The sequence below is a fragment of the Pelophylax lessonae genome (genome assembly GCF_965119305.1).
Source record: "Pelophylax lessonae genome assembly, chromosome: 9".
NCBI lineage: Eukaryota > Metazoa > Chordata > Amphibia > Anura > Ranidae > Pelophylax > Pelophylax lessonae.
Window position 1 is genome coordinate 73,367,835 of NC_138776.1, and position 20,183 is coordinate 73,388,017.

The window sequence follows — 20,183 nt, forward strand, 5'->3', positions numbered from 1 at the left end:
CTCTGGAGTGCCAGATACTGCCTGATTGGATAGATTAGGAACATCCTCATGTTTCATTGTTTTGGTAAATCTAAAGGTGATTTCAAAATATTGTACAGTTAGAAGGTAATGTGTATGGGGACCCTAGGAATGGAGTACATGGAAAATAAGGGTGGTATTAAATATAATAAATAATAAACACAGAGAACTTGCTTTTAGAAGGAGGTAAACAAAGTATAGAAAGGAGTATAAGTAAATTGTAAAGAAGGAGGTAAAAGTATAGAAAGAGGTATAAGTATAACGTATTGAAGGAGGCAAAATAATAAATTATACAGTAAGTGTAAAGTATAGAAGGAGCCAAAAGTATAAGTAGTATAAGTATACTATAGTAGGAGTTATGACTATATATCTATACCTCATTCTATACTTTATACTTATACATACATTCATAGTTTATACATTATATTCTATATTATATAAAGTATAGAAAGTGGTATAGATATAAAGTATAGAAGGAGGTATAGATATAAAGTGTAAAAGGAGGTATAGATATAATGTATAGAAGGAGGTATAGATATAAAGTGTAAAAGGAGGTATAGATATAATGTATAGAAGGAGGCATAGATTTACATTTTTGAAGGAGGCATAAGGATAAAAACAGTGGTACAGATATAATGTATAGAAGGAGGTATATATATAAAGTATAGACGGAGGTATAGACATAAAGTATAGAAGGAGGTATAGATACAAAGTATACCAGGAGGTACAAGTATAACGTATAGAAGGAGTTATAAGTATAAAGTATAGAAGGAGGTATAGATATCAATTATAGATGGAGGTATAGATATAAAGTATAGAAGGAGAAATAGATATAATGCATAGAAGGAGGTATAGATATAATGTATAGAAGGAGGTATAGATAAAAAGTATAGAAGGAGGTATATATAAAAAGTATAAAAGGAGGTATAGATATAAAGTATAGAAGGAGTCATAAGTATAGAAGAATATAGAAGAAGATATAAAGTATACGTATAATGTAAAGAAGAAGGAGGTATTGCTAAAAAGTATAGAAGGAGGTATAGATAAAAAGTATAGAAGGAGGTATAGATAAAAAGTATAGAAGGAGTCATAAGTATAGAAGAAGATATAAAGTATACGTATAATGTATAGAAGGAGATATAGCTAAAAAGTATAGAAGGAGGTATATATAAAAAGTATAGAAGGAGGTATAGATATAAAGTATAGAAGGAGTCATAAGTATAGAAGAAGATATAAAGTATACGTATAATGTAAAGAAGGAGGTATTGCTAAAAAGTATAGAAGGAGGTATAGATATAAAGTATAGAAGGAGGCATAAGTATAAAGTATAGAAGGAGGAATATGTATAGGATTGAAGGAGGTATAAAGTATAAAAGGAGGAATAAGTATAAAGTATAGAAGGAGGTATAGATCTATTTATAGGGGATGAATAGGAGGGCAGGATTATCAGATCTGTATACAAAGTATCACAGCCTATTTATAACCAGCACAGCTCCCAGCTGGCTCTCACTTCAAGGGACTGTCCCTCTTTCCTTCTTAGGTGTTCTGTGTTTGTCTAATGTAATGTATATCGTTTTATAGAAAATACTAGTTAAGGCATAGATCCCATCTTTCTGACATGGGGACAAGGAACACCTTTTAGCTAAAGTATGTAGGCATAGGACACACCCCCTGTCATGTCCCCTTAACCACTTTACCACCGGAGGATTTTGCTGTCTTCCGTCCAGGCCACTTTTTGCGATTCGGCGCTGTGCGAATTTAACTGACAATTGCGCGGTCGTGCGACGCCGTACCCAAACAAAATTTACGTCCTTTTTTTCACACAAACAGAGCTTTCTTTTGGTGGTATTTGATCACCTGTGCGATTTTTACTTTTTGCGCTATAAACAAAAAAAGAGCGTTTATTTTGAAAAAATAACAATATTTTTAACATTTTTTTATATGAAATTCCCCCCCAAAAAAATGTAAAAACCAATTTTTTAAAAAATTTTTGGCCAATTTGTTTTCTGCTACCTATGTTTGGTAAAAAAAATTCGCAATAAGCGTATTTTGATTGGTTTGAGCAAAAGTTATTGCGTTTACTAACAAAGGGAAAGATTTCTGTCATTTTTGGTGGTTTTTTTTTAACGCGTAATGGCGGCGATCTGCGATTTTTTTTGCGGGACTGCGACATTGCGGCGGACAGATCGGACCCTGACTGACATTTTTGACACTTTTGGGGGTACCAGTGACATTACTGCAGTAAACAGTGCTATATATATGCACTGTTACTGTAAAAATGACACTGGCAGGGAAGGGGTTAATTTTATTGGAGAGGGAGGGGTTAATGTATGCCTGGTGCTTACTGACGTGTAGGGGGGGAGGTGACTGTGTGAGTCATGGACAGATCGGATGTCCAGCTATGCTGAACACTCCGATCTGTCACTCCCTGTCACTTGGGAGATCCGCCCGCTTGTGTTTACACAGGCGGGCGGATCTCCACACTAGATCCCCGACGATCGGGGCAGAGCAGCGGCGATCGCCGCTGCTCCTCCCCTGGCCCGACTCCCGCTGTGAATGAAACGGGAGGGGGAGTGTCTGACTACGTTAATACTACGTCGTCAGACGATAACGAACCACTTTGCCGCAGTAGTACTACCGTACTCGGTCGGCAAGTGGTTAAAGGAGAATTATACAAAAAAAGAATTAGTTAAACCCAATTTTTTTTTTATACCACTACTATTCCTTTACACTGCCTTTTGACATTTACAAATGCAGCAATTTAGAAATGGGATGAAAGGTTTAGCACTGGGAAACACTTTATGAAAGATAAATAGTGCATTTTATATACAACTATATATACTCACTGGCCACTTTATTAGAAACACATGTTCAATTGCTTGGTAACACAAACTTCTAATCAGTCAATCACATGGCAGCAACTCAATGCATTTAGGCATCTAGACGTGGTGAAGGCGACTTGCTGAAGTTCAAACCAAGCATCAGCATGGGGAACAAAGGATATTTAAGCGACTTTGAACATGGCATGGATTGTTGATGCCAGATGGGCTGCTCTGAGTATTTCAAAAACTGCTGATCTACTGGGATTTTCACGCACAACCATCTCTTGGGTTTACAGAGAATGATCCCAAAAAGAGAAAATATCCAGTGAGCGGCAGTTGTGTTGATGAAAAAGCTTGGTTGAGGTCAGAGGAGAATGGGTAGACTGTTTCAAGATGATAAAAAGATAACAGTAACTGAAATAACCACTCGTTATAACCAAGGTATGCAGAATACCATCTCTGAATGCATAACACATCGAACCTTGAAGCAGATGGGCTAAAGCAGCAGAAGACCACACCGGATGCCACTCCTGTCAGCTAAGAACAGAAAACTGAGGCTACAATTCACACAGACTCACCAAAATTGGACAGTTGAAGATCTGAAAAATGTTGGCTGGTCTGATGAGTCTCGATTTCAGCTGTGACATTCAGATGGTAGGGTCAGAATTTGGCGTAAACAACATGAAAGCATGGATCCATCCTGCCTTATATCAACAGCTCAGGGTGGTGGTGTAATGGTGTGGGGGATATTTTCTTGGCCCACTTTGGGCCCCTTAGTACCAATTGCGCATCGTTTATACACCATGGCCTACCTGAGTATTGTTGCTGACCATGTCCATCCCCTTTTGACTACAGTGTACCCATCTTCTGATGGCTCCTTCCAGCAGGATAATGCACCAAGTCACAAAGCTCAAATCATCTCACCACCTTTGGGATGTGGTGGAACGGGAGATTTGCATCATGGATGTGCAGCTGACAAATCTGCAGCAACTGCATGATGCTATCATGTCAATGTGGACTATCTCTGAGGAATGTTTCCAACACCTTGTTGAATCAATGCCAAGAAGAATTAAAGCGGTAGTAAACCAGTGGTTAAAAAAAAAAAATTCCTGCAAGGCAATGTCATAATGTGCTAGTATGCATCACATACTAGCACATTATGAGAAACGTACCTTAGAATGAAGCCCTCCCGCGCCACCATGTCATCGCTGAGACGGCTGTCATCTTCCCCCCTGGTCTTTTATTCCAGGTTGGCGGCCTCCGACTACATGAGTGGTGGAGGCACAATGACATCACTCCCTCACATGGGCTCGGGAGGCGCCGTTTCTGGCACGGGCTCTGAAGGTCCGGCACTGTAAGGCGGACCTAAAGAGTTCATTCACCGATGATGTTATTGGCTGTATGCGCTCTGAATATCTCCTAAACTGTGCAAGTTTTGGAGATATTCACAGTTCCTACAGGTAAGCCTTATTATACAGAGTTTACTAGGTGGTTCTGAAGGCAAAGGGGGGGTCCAACCTGGTACTAGCAAGGTGTACCTAATAAAGTGGCTGGTGAGTGTATATCAGACCAAAATGAGGGACAAGTGAAAGGAGGAAAGAGGGACAGAGGGGCTTTGTTCCAAATCAGGGACAGTTGGGAGCTATGGTTAAAGTGGATGTAAACCCTCCAATATACCAAGTGAAGTGAACAGCCTCAGATGATAAACAAAGAATAAACAAATCTCCCTACATACATTTTATTTGTATATCTGCTGTCTTCAGCTTTCTACACTGTTTAGAATGTGAAGATCTTTTTCTTCCTGTTCCAGCACTGGGTGCAGAGTCTTGGCATACACTGTGTGACAGCTGATTGGATGAAAGGCACCCCCTCCCCATACATATGCAGAGGAAGGAGAAACATACAAATTGCTCTGCACCAAACCGCATGGTACTATGGTGGCCCAAACACGCTGCGTTTGTGAGAAGCATTTGAGGTTCCATTACCAATTAATTGGCACCATGTGCATCTCGCAAGGGCAGTAAATGGAAAAGTAAAAATCCTCCCTTGAAGTGGGGCTGGCCTTGCATTACAAGGGGTAAATGCTCATTTTTGTATTTCCAGGAAAAACCTTTTACTTAGCCAGTCCTCTGCTTCCCCAGCAGATGGAGCTCTCCTACGATCTGGCAGTGGACTGTCCCTTGGCATTGATCTTGATGATATCAAAGAGCACCAACCACCAGAGCTGGGGGAGAAGAAGCTGCGGGGACTGATCTTTCAGTGCAGAGGAGTCTGCAGAAGCGGGGAGTCTTGTCAAAAAAGTGCTTTTCCTGGTCCTTCTAGAACAAGGGTATCAAACTCAATTTCATCCCCGGCCGCATCAGCATTATGGTTTCCCTCAAAGGGCCGATTGAATCTGTAAGACTAGATGTCCAGAGCAAGTCCCCCCAACCCCCTTACATTGTGCTGCTGCTGGAAAGTAGTTGGGGGTGGAGCTGGAAAGCAGAGTGTGCAGGGCCAGGAGGAGGACCAGAGTCAGCTGCAGGAGTCTGCAGAATGCTGAGAGCAGGGGAGACAGAGATGAGGTGGTGCTGAGACTGCACAGAGAGGTGCATTATCTGTAGAATGAGTTCTGTCCTCCTCTCTGCTGCCGACTGCTGAGATTGGTGGGGTGCAGAGACAAGCCTCTCCACGGCTGCACGAAGAATCGCAGGATCTGTAGGAGGAGTTCAGTCCTCTCTACTGCCACTGCTGACACAATGTAGGGGCGGGGACAACGGGGGGAGTGCCGCAGCTGCAGGAAAAGTGCAAGGGCCACATTAAATGGCCTGGAAGGCCTTTTGTTTGACACATGTTCTCTAGACATACACAAGCAGCAAACCCTTGTACTGTGCGGGCAGTCCCACTACAAGAGAGGAGTTTTACTTTACCTAGAGTTCAGCTTTAATAAAATTTTAGGCCAACAACTGTAGATCTTGTAGTTGTCCCCCCTCAAATCCATAAAACATTGCTGCATGCTCATTTCAAAACATCCTCATATTATATTTTATAGTATATAAAAATAAAGATGTATAAAACCAAATTAATGCAGCGCTAGCAACAAATAATATCAAAAATTACAAATTATTTAAATTGAAACCAATCTATATCATGTGAATACAATATGTAATAATAAAATATATTAATCACATTAAAGTGCATAAATTTCTATAGAAATATTTTAAAGTGCATATTTAAACTAAATATAAACATTCAAATGTGAGATTTAAAGTGCAAAAATGGTGGAATAAAGTCCTTATTGATGATCCATAAAGGTGCCAAAGTGCCAAGTAAATAAAGGTGCTTGTGAGGTGAAGGTGCCCTCTTGGTTCCCCACTCACCGGAATTAGATAGTATAAAAGCCCTTGGTTTTATTGCACATTTGCCCAGGATCAGATATGGAATTCCTCCGATGTGTCCTCCGTATGGAAATCGTTCCCGCTCTAATTTCCCAGCATTTGACCCTCACAGCACCGTGTTGTCATTGTTCAGCCTTGATGGTCATTTCACCATCAAACAAACATGGCGGCAGAAGCCATGTGCTCACATCTGTAGGCCTACAGATGTGAGCACATGGCTTCTGCCGCCATGTTTGTTTGATGGTGAAATGACCATCAAGGCTGAACAATGACAACACGGTGCTGTGAGGGTCAAATGCTGGGAAATTAGAGCGGGAACGATTTCCATACGGAGGACACATCGGAGGAATTCCATATCTGATCCTGGGCAAATGTGCAATAAAACCAAGGGCTTTTATACTATCTAATTCCGGTGAGTGGGGAACCAAGAGGGCACCTTCACCTCACAAGCACCTTTATTTACTTGGCACTTTGGCACCTTTATGGATCATCAATAAGGACTTTATTCCACCATTTTTGCACTTTAAATCTCACATTTGAATGTTTATATTTAGTTTAAATATGCACTTTAAAATATTTCTATAGAAATGTATGCACTTTAATGTGATTAATATATTTTATTATTACATATTGTATTCACATGATATAGATTGGTTTCAATTTAAATAATTTGTAATTTTTGATATTATTTGTTGCTAGCGCTGCATTAATTTGGTTTTATTCATTTATTCTAAGAATTTCTTAGTGTTGCAGCAGCTGCACACCTTCACAGTTTTTTCACAGAATAACATATCACTATTGTGTAGCGCGGGTTTAAATTTGTTTTTTCAAAAATAAAGATGTAATAGGCCCCTTTCATACGGGGTGAATCCGCTTGGCCGACTCCGCTAGCTCAGCGGGGATCACTTCGTTGATCCCCGCTGAGCAGGCGGATGACAGGTCCGTCTCTGCTCATTGTGCTGAGACGGACCTGTCAGAGTCCCGCACTCCTCTATGTCCGTTTTCATTCGACCGGCTGGACGGATGGTGAACGTATCACTGCCTGTTTTAAGCGGATCGCGACAGGTGAGTATTAGCGGACACATCTCCACTGACATCCGCCTCTTTATAGAGGAGAATGGGTGGCCCGATCAGGTCCGTCTGAAAAATTGACAAGCCTTAGCCTTAGGAGCCTTAGCCTTGGTTCACACTATGAACCGCATGTGAATCGCACAGGAACCGCCCTGATTTCTTGTTCAGTTCACACGCAATTCAGTGCAGTGCAATCTGAGTCCACATATTTAAGATGAGTTCAAATAACACCGCATCGCACCAAAGTTGTGCTTGCAACAATTTTGGAACCACACTGCAAGCAGATCACGTTTGTTTTTTACCTGCAATCCGGTGCAGGCAAACACACTGCGTTTGTGATCTGTGTGTTGGGGTGCCATTACGATTGCACTGACACCCTTACAGATTGCAGATGTGAACCTAGGCTTATAGAACTTGCATTGGATTTGATTTCCTGGTTTTCCTAAGGCACTGGTGATGTAGTCCTCCGAGGGGGCAGGTGTGAGATCCTGATTACATCACAAGTGCCATCACAAGTGCCCCATGAAGGGGCTTACCAAGGTGTAATGATATCTCGTACTGGACACACGAAAAGCGGTAGCAAGCGCCCATGTTGTTCAATCATTAAAGGTCAGCCATGACAGTCTTGCAAAACAGTTACACATTGCCGCAGTGATTACCTCCTCCCTCCTCTAATTCATGGAATGCATAGGTTCTACACTTTAAAAGAGCCATTATCTCAAGTCAGTCAAAAAGGGATACCTGTGTTGGGTACTATTAGTGGTGCCTCTTTAATACATTTGTATGGGGTCTCAGCACCTCAACCATACCTTGAACACGGCCAAAGTACAGGTTCAGCAGAGCATATACAGCACCTGATTTAAATACATCCTGGCAGGTACATAGTGCCATTCATCACTGCATAGAATGTAAGTTTTGTCTTCTTTCTATTTTTGAATGTTTTGTATAAATTGATGTAATGTATATATGACTGTACCATCCTGTCTATGTGACTGATCTTTGTCTGATCAAATTATCCACAGACCACCATCCAGGGTTACTCTCCCCCCTGAAGAAGGAGTAATTGTATAACTCCGAAACTAGTCGGGATCTGAGTCTCCTCCCTGAATTGGTGTGGTTATTTCTAATTGCACATGTGATGTATATTACTTTACTTGCCTTTTATATCTTATTGTTATATTGTTTTTTCTAATAAAATATTAAATTTTTCAAAATTTGTGTATTCATGAGTGCCTTAAAAGTCCCACCAATAGGGGAATTCTTTTTTTGTTATCTCAAGTCAGAGACATCAAAAACCAGCACTTAGGCCTGTGCAGAGCTGTAAACTGCTAATTGAGTCCTGGCATTATGTTTGTTTCTGCTGTCCAGGCCTATCGTAAAACTTTGACCAAATCCATTAAGGATACCCAGAACTAATGGGGATCGTAAAAGGCAATCATAGAGCTCTGCCCAATTCAAAACTTAACAAATACAAACATGATTCATAAACTCAGACAGGAACATGACACATTAATACTAAGTATATATTTGGAAGAGAAATGTCATACTGAATGAATTAATGTCATACATGACCACACTAGCACATATAGAAGGAAAGATAACTGTCAGATATTCCCTGGGTGACAGATTTATTTGAGCTATCATGTGTTTAGTATCCCTGGATGTGAGATTTATTGCTGAACAATAATCTATCAGTTTCAAGAATGCAACCGGTACATATTGGAAGATATAAATAGTGGTATAAAACTCATCGACTGAACTCTGATAACACCCCGGACATTGACTGCAAGTATTCTTCCTCCTTAATTCTACCTATTGCTGAATTATGTCTCTATTTCTTTTAAACACCCTTTTTTCTGTAAATATTTTATTTGCACCAATTTTGACCTTTTCATTATTAAAACCTTATTTTGAAAAGTTTTAACCTTGTCCCTAAGCTCTTAATGCAAGCTGACAAAGAACTTGCCTTTTGAAGAGCTACTGTACTGTATAGAATAAATCCTCTGAATATACCTGTCTGTGGTTACCTGTGTGTGTTACAGACGAATATTCTAAACTAATTGGTATTTCTAAAATTACGAGTTTCCCCGAGTGGGTGGTGGCAGTTAAAGGGTTAATTGCTTAATTAGCCCAGTGATAATCGCTCTCAGGCTGCTGCCACCTAGATTGTGGTCCCGCGAGCTGGAAAATCTTTGTGCAGGGTGCAGCTGAGAGTGGCACTGTTACGTAAGTGACAGCGCTGTGTTAGATTGGCTGGTCCTTTTTCATGAGTTAGTGAGGAGGGCAGGGAAGCTCTGTGGACTCTAATGTAAAGGGGAACCCTGGTTTAAGGGGGGGCTCTGATGTAAAGGGGAATTCTGTGGACTCTGGAATAAAGGGGAACTCTGATGTAAGGGGATTTCTGCTTACCAAAGCCCCCCTTTGCATCAGAGTCCACAGAGCACCCCTTAAATTAGTTTATACACTGGGAGGCAGGAGAGAGGTTTACTCATCCCAGGTTGGAGGCTAATGCATAGGCTGTCAGTACCTTTCTTCTACTGGCTGGCTGCTCCTGGCTTCAAACTTCCCACTCACACATCCCTGGGGAGAGTGGTCAGGGCAGTCCACCGCCTAATGAAGGAGCATGGATGCTCCGAAAGCTAGCAACGCCCATCTTTCCCTCCGCCTCACAGGAAGTGATGTTGGGCTGACAGGAAGTAGGAAGTGGAGCCCCACTGAGAGTCCTCCACCACCACAGCACCATCAGACAGGCTGCCAGACAACAGCGTCCACGCACCACCGACACCCCGCACCCCTCCTTTCTGCAACGGTATCCAGGACAAGAAATGGATGATCCAATTCACCTACCGTACCGGCCTTTACTTACCTAAGAGTAAGTCACGATGTGTTTTTAGTATTAATAAACCTTATACTTCACTAAGCTGGCGCTGCTTTCTTTTTGTTTATTCTCCACAGGAGAAGGAGGAGCAGATGCGCTTTCTCTCCTCTCCTGTCCATGCCGAGAGAGTACTATCCGCACTGTCTCTGAGCTGTCTGTGAGAGATATACAGCTCAACACCTGCAGCTTGCTGGTAGTTCTGCTGGATGAGGAGACACAGGCATTGCCGCATAGCAGGAGGAGAGCGGCGACTGATGTGCAGCCCGGTTGTCAACAGGCCACAGACCAGGCAGCCCCGCCCACCGAGCAAATGCCTGGTTTGCCCTATGGCCAGTCCGGGTCTGGTTAAAGTAGTAGCACAGTGCCGTATCGCAAAAAATGGCCTGGTCATGAAGGGGGGTCAAGTGGTTAAATGATTTAGAAAAACATCAGACCTAAGGCCCATATACAAGATAAGAAAATCGGAAGTAAAATTTAATCTGAAGAATGATCTGCCAATTTTGGATCGTTAGTATAGTGCTTTTGACAGCCGATTACGAATTTCTGTACGACAAAAACTGGATGTGCAGGCTATAAAATTTTTATCATACGTGAACACAACATCCAATTTTGGTTTAATTAGTACAATTTTCATCTGAAAAAAATCGTAAGAGCAAGACTACGCATGCTTGGAAATGAAAGAATTCTGTCGTAGGAGAATTTTCATATGAAAGTAATCTCTTCACTTTCCATATGAGACTAGCATGCAACACAAACGGATGAAAATGAGTGCGATAATCTAATCCTGTGTACGTTGCTTTACTGGACAGTCAGCAGGTGACAATAAAAGGAAAAAAGCCTTTTATTGTCACCAATGAATGCAGCCACCACACAGAGGCGTAACTAGAACCTTCAGGGCCCCGGTGCAAGAAACCATGAAGGGCCCCCCGGACCCCTGGCTGGGGCCCTTCCCTTCAAGCCTGGGGCTCTTCCCACTGATCCTGGGGCCCTTTCCTCTCATTGCGGGCCCTTTATTACAGTCCCACACCGGGACCCTTTCACAAGTTCTGCAGTGGGTCCTCTTCCTGCCATCTTGGGGACTCCCCACCACCAATGCCAGGACTCGGTCACAAGTGTGACCTTTGCGATCCTGGAAGTTCACCCACTGGTGTCAGTAGTTTTTATTTTTTGGTATTTTAATTGTATTATTTTTTATCATTTTATTTTATTTTTTATAACGTCACTGACTATGACTCTGTCCATTCAGAAAAGGAAGGAGCTGGTAAATTACATATTTACTAACCCCTTTCTGGTTCTCTATTGTGACACCTGCAGCAGCCAGCAGGAGAGGGGAGGGAGCACAGTGGAGGGGGAGCAGCACAGTAGGGGGGGGGGGCAGCACAGTAGGGGGGGGGGCAGGGGAGCACACAGGGGCCCAGAGACAGCAGAACACAAGTGAACTGGATAGGAGGACTGGAGTGACGGGGACAGCATACAGAGGAACCAATCTCCTCCATTTTCCTCCTGAAGCTACAGGAGGACAGTGATTTCTCTACATGCTGCCCCCGCCACCACCCTTCCTATCCAGGTGTACAGGGGAGCCACACAGGCCCCCTGGAGCATGGGGCCCGGTTGCAATTGCAACCCCTGTAGTTACGCCCCTGCCACCACATCTAAGAGTTGATTACCAGCAATATATCACATTTTTGTTTTGGGTTATTACCGTAGCTTTACATGCAAACCCTTATCAAAATACAATTGTGTTTCCCATTACACCATGATTGGCCAGCAGGGTCAGGTGTGGTGCAGAAAGGTGGGGTGACGTGTTTATTCATGGCAATGCTAACACACACTTTAGCAATCTATTTAGGTTTTTATTTACAAACTATATCTTATGAATTACTCTAAGATTATGATATGTACAAATGAAACATTATAGTTAAAGAAATGCTCTGGGGGGTTGTTTTACTAAAAGACAAATAGACTGTGCACTTTGCAAGTGCAGTTTCTCCAGAGCTTAGTAAATGAGGGGGGAGCTCTGCTGGTTTCCATCAGCCAATCATGTGCAAGCAAAAATGTTTTTATTTATTTTTCTTGCATGTAATTAGGTATTCTTTGCAAAGTGAAGCTTCACCTCATTTAGCCCTCATTCACACTGGTGCGACCTGTCATGCAATTTGACAGTTCAAAATCACATCAAAGTCACACCCTATTTGTGCATATGGAACAGTGCAAATTGGTGCGACTCTGACTTGCACCAATTTGAAAAAGGTTCCTGCACTATTTTTGAAGATTTCAAGGGTGACTTGCATTGACATCTGTGCATGAAATGGCACAAATGTCGGCAAACCGCACATGAGTTTGCACTGACCGGCGGTTTTGAAATCGCGTTGAAGTAGCGTGATTTTAATGCCGCATTTAGTGTGAATCAGGGCTTACTAAGGCTGGATTAACACTAATGCGTTTTTTCATGCCTTTGCTTTTTGCAGAAATGCATTTGATTTATTTCTGATGAAGGGAGCTTGATTGCCGAAACGCGTTAGCGGTCCTATCTACAAGGACATGTTCCATTCCATGTGTGGTGGATTCTTGTAATGCGATTTTAACACTTCTTGTCTGTGAGTATGCATTTGGCATTTTATTACATATTTTTTAACGGTGACCAAGGGTAATGCACTAGGTGTTTGCGCCTCCTTTTTCTTTTCTTTCATGCACCCATGTTGGAGTTCCCTGCCTGAGGAGAGCAGCACGCCGGTCCTTCCCTTCGTAGTGAACGCTTGGCTGAATTGTTTGATAGGTGTAAATTGAGCCTAAGCTCTGGAGCAGCTGCACTTAACGAGATAAATGTCCCCGTGCTGTGGTATGTTAGTGTGGTAATTACTAATCAGACTGCTGCTAGGTGAAAGATGTGTGTTCCTTTAAAATGAAATGGTGAAATCCTTTGTTCAATATATTATTTGTGACCAAGAAATGTGAAAGTAATTAAACATAAAAACTTCATATAGTGTTAGCAAAGCTTATGCATACAACACATATACATACAAAATTCCAACAGTATAAAACATGTGCAAGTAAACGTTCATAAATCCATAGGGTGCTGTGGATCCTTTGTGCCACAATTATTCCTTAGAAAGTGCAATCCGTGCGATGAAATATGGAAAAATGGTGAAAGTTCTGTGCTCCCCTTCCTCTCATGTAGGGATAGGCATGGACCAAGGCTGTGGAGCCCATTTTCCAAAGTATAGACCTCAGTGAAGGACACCAAGGCCATTTCAAATTAAAACCAAGAAAAGTCTATTGCTTGTGGTATAATTTTATAAAATGTTTCAAAGATTTTCAAAATTCTTACCTTTTATATTTTTCGGTTGTATTGAGACGCAGCAGCATCAAAGTCCTTTGTAGACATGGATGAAGTAGCAATACGCAACATGACAGCTCTCAAGGCAATTTCTTGTAGAGGTTTCGATAGCATTTATATGGCTGAAGCCTCGCTCACAGCAGCATGTGTCAGATAAGATAAGCAGATAAGGGTCCCCCAGTGATCCTCAGAGCAGGGTACCCAGTTATGTCCCTTTAGATCAGGGTCCCCATAGATCCCCCTTTAGAGCAGGCCAGGGTCCCCATAGATCCCCCTTTAGAGCAGGCCAGGGTCCCCATAGATCCCCTTTTAGAGCAGGGCCTCCCATAGAATCCCTTTAGAGCAGGGCCCCCATAGATCCCCCTTTAGAGCAGGCCCCCCATAGATCCCCCCTTAGAGCAGGGTCTCCATAGATCCCCCAGTAGAGCAGGGTTCCCATAGATCCCCCTTTAGAGCAGGCCCCCCATAGATCCCCCCTTAGAGCAGGGTCTCCATAGATCCCCCAGTAGAGCAGGGTTCCCATAGATCCCCCTTTAGAGCAGGGTCCCCAAAGATTCCCCTTTAGAGCAGGGTCTCCATAGATCCCCCAGTAGAGCAGGGTTCCCATAGATCCCCCTTCAGAGCAGGGTCCCCATAGATCCCCCTTTAGAGCAGGCCATGGTCCCCATAGATGATGATCCCCCTTTAGAGCAAAGTCCCCCTTCGATCTCCCTTACATTATGACCTGATTCTTCTAGTGGAGCTATAGGAATAGGTCACATACATACAGAGTCACGAGGAAGCTGGGGGCCGGGGCACTGAGACCGGGCAGCGGCACAGGTGTACAGGTTTGGAGGAGGAAGTTCCATTCTTGTCCTCTGAAGGTCAGGGCTTGGTGGGGCGGGGCAAGCACCTGATTGGTTGGTAGGAGGCCGGCGGTCCTACCAACCAGTGGGCAGCAGTGGGGGAGGGGGATCAGTAGATGCTGTGACTGACTCAAGCAGCATATTCATTCCCCCACGCCCCAACGCAAAATGGGCAGCCGCGGACCCTGCAAGGACCGCTCACGGACACCTTGCCAATCCCTGCTCTCGTGCCCTCCTCACTCGACAGATTTCTATGATATTGCCTGTAGTGAGAAATCTTGTGTGACTCTATTAGAGATTCCTTGGTAGTTCCTCACATGTCCAACGATTGAGCATTATCATTAGAGGAGAATTAAATATTCATAGCATGATAATGTATACAAAAGACTTTTATTATAGTAAAAAAATACACTCACATTGTGCATTCTTGTTAAAAAGCATAGAATACAGCTCTACCGCGGTTTGCGTTCCAAATCCTGTGAAATGATGTCACCGGAAGTCCCCGTCACCTAATGCATTTAGCTCCACCCTTTGATGACTCTTCCTGGGTGGAGCAAAATTGCACATGTTTTTAAATATTGGAATTTTGTATGTATATGTGTTTTATGCATAAGCTTTGCTAACACTGTATGAAGTTTTTATGATTAACCACTTCCGGATCTCCCACCGCATATAAACTGAGGCAGGGCGGCCCGGCTGAGCAAAATCACATACATCTACATGATTTTGTACACGGGTTTTCGAGGTCCGGGGCACCGCTTCCGCTGTGATTAGACATGGCAGGAGCCAATCAGCAGGTCTGGCGGCCGTGATGTCCGCCGGTATCCGTCGATCATCCCATGGATTGACAGAACGGAGGTCTGCCTATGTAAACAAGGCAGACGGCTGTTCTGTCACAGAGGCAGATGGAGATCTTGTGTTTCAGCTAAGCAGAAACACAGATCTCTCTTTTCCTCTAGTACATAGGTCAGCAACCCGCGGCTCCGGAGCCGCATGCGGCTCTTTTGAACCTTTGCTGCGGCTCCGGGGCGGATGCTAGCGAGGGGAGGAGGCGCACTGTGCGCCCCGACACCTCCCACTGTAGTGCTATCCTGGCTGTGACGTCGCGTGGGGGGCGGTGCGTGCGTTAGTCACGCACTGTCCCGACGTTACCTTCCCGCCCACTGTCAGAGAGGAGGGCAGCGGCGCGCATGCAGTTAGAAGAAGACGTCCGTCCAGACTCCCGTCAGCAGCAGCACGCCAGGCACCAGTGTGAGGTAAGTGAAGTGATGCCTCAGGGGGGGCACAAACTGCTTTGAAGGGGGCACGCACGCACGCTGGTCTCTGCATTGAAAGGGGGCATGTATGCTGGTCACTACATTGAAAGGGGCATGTATGCTGGTCACTACATTGTAAGGGGGCATGTATGCTGGTCACTACATTGAAAGGGGCATGTATGCTGGTCACAACATTGAAAGGGGCATGCATGCTGGTCACTGCATTGAAAGTGGCATGTATGCTGATCTCTGCATTGAAAGGGGGATGTACGCTGATCTCTACATTGAAGGGGGCATGCACGCTGGTCACTGCATTGAAAGGGGCATGTACGCTGGTCTCTGCATTGTGGTATGATCATTGGGCATAGCAAAATTTGCTATGGGGCCCTGTGATTTCTAATTACGTCCCTGTTTTCGACCCCCCCGGTTGTTTTTGTAAGTTTTGCGGCTCCCAGTTTTTTTTTTCCTTCGGAAACGGGTCCAAGTGGCTCTTTATGTCTTAAAGGTTGCAGACCCCTGCTCTAGTACATCCAGTCCCAGTACAGTTAGAAATCAATCCCTAGGAGCACACTTAACCCCTTGATCACCCCTAGTGTTAACCCCTTCCCTGCCAGTGTCATTTATACAGTAACAGTGCATTTTTTTTTTTAGCACTGATCACTGTATTGGTGTCACTGGTCCCCAAAAAGTGTCACTTGGTGTCAGATTTGTTCGCCGCAATGTTGCAGCCCCGCTGAAAATCACTGATCACCGTCATTACTAGTAAAAACAATAAAAAAAATAAAAAGTCCATAAATGTATCCCATAGTTTGTAGACACTATAACTATTGTGAAAACCAATTAATAAACCTTTATTAGGATTTTTTTTAGCATAGTAAATTGATGAAAAAAATAGATTTTTTTAAAGAAAATTTATTGGGAATGTTTTCTAGCAGAAAGTAAAAAAATATTGTTTTTTTTTTTTTTCCAAATTTTTGTTTTTAGTGCAAAAAATTAAAATTGCAGAGGTGATTAAATATCACCAAGAGAAAGCTCTATTTGTGGGGGAAAAAAAGACATCAATTGTATTTGGGCACAGCGTCGAACGACCGCATAATTGTCAGTTAAAGCATTGCAGTGCCGTATTGCAAAAAATGGCCTGGTCATTAGGGGGTAAAACCTTTGCGGAGCTGAAGTGGTTAAGTACTTTCACATTTCTTGGTGACAAATAATATAGTGAACACAGACAGCTGAGACAACAGATACACTGCTCAAAAAAAATTAAAGGAACACTTTTTAATCAGAGTACACCATTAAGTCAACTAAACTCCTGGGATATTGATCTGGTCAGTTAAGTAGCAGAGGGGGGTTGTTAATCAGTTTCAGCTGCTTTGGTGTTAATGAAATTAACAACAGGTGCACTAGATGGGCAACAATGAGACGGCCTCCAAAACAGGAATGGTTTTACAAGTGGAGGCCACTGACTTTTTTTTCCACTACTCATCTTTTCTGACTGTTTTTCACTAGTTTTTCATTTGGCTAGGATCAGTGTCACTACTGGTAGCATGAGGCGATGTCTGGACCCTATAGAGGTTGCACAGGCAGTCCCACTCCTGCAGGATGGCACATCAACACGTGTCATTGTCAGAAGGTTTGCTGTGTCTCCCACCACAGTCTCAAGAGCATGGAGGAGATTCCAGGAGACATGCAGTTACTCTAGGAGAGCAGGCCGGGGCCGTAGAAGGTCCTTAACCCATCAGCAGAACTGGTTTTTGCTTCTATGTGAAAGGAGGAACAGGATGAGCACTGCCAGAGCACTACAAAATGACCTCCAGCAGGCCACTGGTGTGAATGTCTCTGACCAAACAATCAGAAACTGATTTCATGAGGGTGACCTGAGGGCCCGACATCCTCTAGTAGGCCCTGAGGTCACTGCCCGGAACCGTGGAGCTTGAATGGCATTGACTGACTTCAGAATTGGCAGGTCCGCCACTGGCCCCCTGTGCTTTTCACAGATGAGAGCAGGTTAACCCTGAGCACATGTGACAGACGTGAAAGGGTCTGGAGAAGCCATGCAGAATGTTATGCTGCCTGTAACATCGTTCAGCATGACAGGTTTAGTGGTGGGTCAGTTATGGTCTGGGAAGGCATATCCATGGAGGGATGCACAGACCTCTACAGGCTAGACAATGGCACCCTGACTGCCATTATGTATCGGGATGAAATCCTTGGACCCATTGTCAGACCCTACGCTGGTGCAGTGGGTCCTGGGCTCCTCCTTGTGCACAACAATGCCCGGCCTCATGTGGCAAGTGACACCATTGAATGGCCCCCACAGTTGCCTGACCTCAATCTAATAGAACACCTGTGGGACATTATGTTTCGGTCCATCTGACACCACCAGGTTGCACCTCAGTCTGTTCAGGAGCTCAGTGATGCCCTTGTCCAGATCCGGGAGAAAATACCCCAGGACATCATCCGTCATCTTATCAGGAGCATGCCCCAATGTTTTCAGGCATGCATACAAGCACGCGGGGGCCATACAAACTACTGAGTACCATTTTGAGTTGCTGAAGTGAAATTTCATCAAAATGGACTAGCCTGCTGCATCATTTTTTCACTTTGATTTTGGGGGTGTCTTTGAATTCAGCCCTCTGTAGGTTGGTAATTTTCATTTCCATCAAACAATGTGGCATCCTTTCCTTGCTAACACATTACCCAGTCCATATCAGTATAGATATTCAGCATGAGATTTTTCCCCATTGAGATCTGATGTGTTTTCAAAGTGTTCCTTTACTTTTTTTTTTTAGCAAATTTGTAATAATAATAATAAACATAACAATTTTAACTAGAGAGCCATGTTGAAGAAATGTAATAATAATAATACACTTGGCCTTTTTATTTGTTTAGCTCTGACTTTTATGTATTGCCTGTTATTAAACTGTTGGTAATAAGGAAAATATAGCCTATGAGATCTTATGCTTTGCTGGACTTCTTATTAAAACAATCACATCTTGTCCTCTTTTCCTCCTGTCCTAGGGTGACAACCGTACTGAGCAGCGTTGTCACCCTAGGGCAGGAAGTGTGTTAGGACTGTGAAGCTGGGTGCAGAGATGCTAACGCAGCTGCATTCAGTACATAGACACTGCCACTGTCTTCTGCTTCTTTACATCCCTCTATCACACTCACAATGCTGTCTCCCCTCCACACACTAGGGGGAGCTGGAGAGACAGAAAAAGTAAAATGACTATAATGCAGCTGCATGGGACTCTGGGAAATGTAGTCGCAAGAAGAGCTGCGCTGTGGAGGGTAATGCAGCTGCGAACTACAAGAGCCACAAGAACCCCTGTTACTGGTGTGCAGAAACCAGGGGGGGGGGGGGCATTGAGTGCTGAAAACAAGTCCCTGAGGACTGAGCCACCAAGGATCAGGTACCTGAGGACCAGAGACAGAGGGGTGCCAGGACTGGTGAGGACGGTGCTTATTTTACCACTGTTTTCAGTTTAGTATAACAGGAGACTGCCTCCTTGCTTAGCAGCCCCAAAAACCAACCACTGAATGCAGGTTTAAAGGAACAGTAATTAAAGGATTAGTTCACCTTGACAAAAAAAACTGCCTATGCACTTAAGCGGTGTCTGTAGATAAAAACAAGCTGTGCAGCTCTTACCAATGTTAAATAATGCCATTCGCTATAGTTGTAAGCCAATTAAGAACCTTCTGAAGCCTGACTGGAATACTCCCAGGATGTTGCCAGGACTTTGATAAGAAAGGCCTAGTCATAACTGCTCATCTCAGTTTTTTTTTATCTACATATGTCTCTTATCTGCATAGGCAGTTTTTTGGTAAAGGTGAGCTATGCCTTTAAGTGCACCACCATACAGATTGGGCCCCACTGTTAGCAGACTAAAGCTTGCAAATTCAGGCACCAGACACTGTGCAACTGTCTCCCTGAGGTATCCTTTCAGAAAATATACACATACCTACACTCAGGGGAGTATACACAGAGTGCACTCTGGGACACTATTTGACCACATGTTGTGTCTGAGGTGTGTTACGGAGAAACTAACTGTAGTCAGAGGGAATGGGTGGGGTTGATGCTTGGTGATTGTGCTTGGCAATACTGACCTAGGGGGTAGTGGTTGGGCTGGAGTACAATGGAGGCAGTGGCACTGACCTGGGGGTGGTGATTGTGGTGGGGGACACTAACCGGGGGGTGGTAATTGTGGTGGGGGAATCTGACTTGGGGGGTGATTGCGCTTGGGTACACTGACCTGGGGGTGCTGATTGTCTGGATGACACTGACCTTGGACGTTGATTGATTTGGGAGACAGACTCAGTCTCAGTCCCTGAACTGTATACACAATGTTGTACCTTGCGTACTTCTGACCAAAGTGTTCATTGTCTCAACAGTTGCTGGTGGTTACTCAGTCTCTGACTATTATAATTAAGTTCTTCTGTAGGGTGGGCTCAGGGAAAGTGCAAGCTCTCTGCCATTTTCAGCGTGCACAAAATCATATTTAAAGTAAGAGTTTCCTTTTTTTTTTAATATTGTGCTGAGGTTTATACATGTCTGTGAGACTCTTACTCGTGGCACAGAAAA